The sequence below is a fragment of the Malurus melanocephalus genome, unplaced genomic scaffold (assembly GCF_030028575.1).
Source record: "Malurus melanocephalus ecotype Western Australia unplaced genomic scaffold, MMel_1.1 scaffold_63, whole genome shotgun sequence".
Taxonomy (NCBI): Eukaryota; Metazoa; Chordata; class Aves; order Passeriformes; family Maluridae; genus Malurus; species Malurus melanocephalus.
This window is the reverse complement of record NW_026623295.1, coordinates 813,346-814,619: the sequence shown is the minus strand read 5'-3', so window position 1 is coordinate 814,619 and position 1,274 is coordinate 813,346.

The following is a 1,274-nucleotide window of genomic DNA, read 5'->3' as shown; positions in this document are numbered from 1 at the left end:
AGCTGAGGTGCTGTGGCAGTTCTTCGGGCCTGACTTGGTGGCACACCATCTTAACTTCATGGGAGTTTTCCATAGTCCTAGTTAAATAAGTAGATAAGATCCATCTTTTTTTTTCACCAACAGTACTACTGCATCTTTGTAAACAGATGTATTTTGCAAAAGCTAAAGCTCAGATGTCAGTGTGCTTTTTTTTTTTTTTGCATGAAAAAGCTTTAAAACACAAAGAAAATGAATATATATATGAATAAAACTACAAAAATGCAAACTCCTTTATTGCTTCTTCTGAAATACAATTTCTTTTCCATGTTTGCACTGACCAARTAGATCTGGAGATAACTTCTTGTAATCACACACGGAGCTGCAAATTCAAAAGGGTGGGCTGAAAGTGGAGTAAAGGACACCATTATTTTGGATGGAGACTAAGCTTCATTTTTTTTTTTACTCTCTCCTCCAGTCCTACTTTTTCACATAACCCACAATTCCACAACAACATGGAGAAGCAAATGAGTGAAAGTGTTGTGTTCAAAAAAGACACAAAATTAACTTGAAGAGCTGTAATGCTTGAAGAGTTGTAATGTTTGTCTGGTGTTCAAGGGGATACTGGTGGCTAGTAAACCGAGAAGGCTGAAGTGTACACACTGTGTATCAACACAAAGTGTGATGGAGAGCTGAGAAATCCACAGTGGCTGTTCCACAGTGGCTATACTGTGTCCCAGCTCCCGAGGGTTTGTCTTAACGTGCCCGTGGGACCACCTGGCCTCGCCGCGGGGGCACSAAGTGCAGTTTAACACTCAATTTAACATCCAAAGGGTGTTAAAACCCAGTACTGCGCTCTCGGGGAGCAGGGCCGGCGAGTGGGGCCAGAGGGCTGTCCCAGCATCAGGACCTTGCCCCTGGCCCCCTCCTGGCTGGGCTCGGGACAGGGTGATGCCGGAGCAGCGATGTTCCCTCCGAGGCGCCCCGCAGACCGAGCCGGGCCCGTCGGGGCTGCAGACTCCGCGCTCTGGCCCCGCACCGAGGCCGGCGGGGTCAGCCTGGGGGCCAGGGGAGGCGGCGTGTCCCGGCGGGGCAGGAGCGGCTCCCGGCGCACCGAAGGGATTTCCCCCCGCGCCGCGGGGCGCATCTTCACTCGCCGGCCCCACCGCCACGCCGACMGCAGGAGCGGCCGTAAACCGGCTTACGCCCAAGGCGATTTGCCCGTGATCCGCTGGGCTGCCCGGGCGGGAGGGGGCCGGGCGTGCGGGGCGCCCGGGACGGCGCGGCGGGCGGGCGGG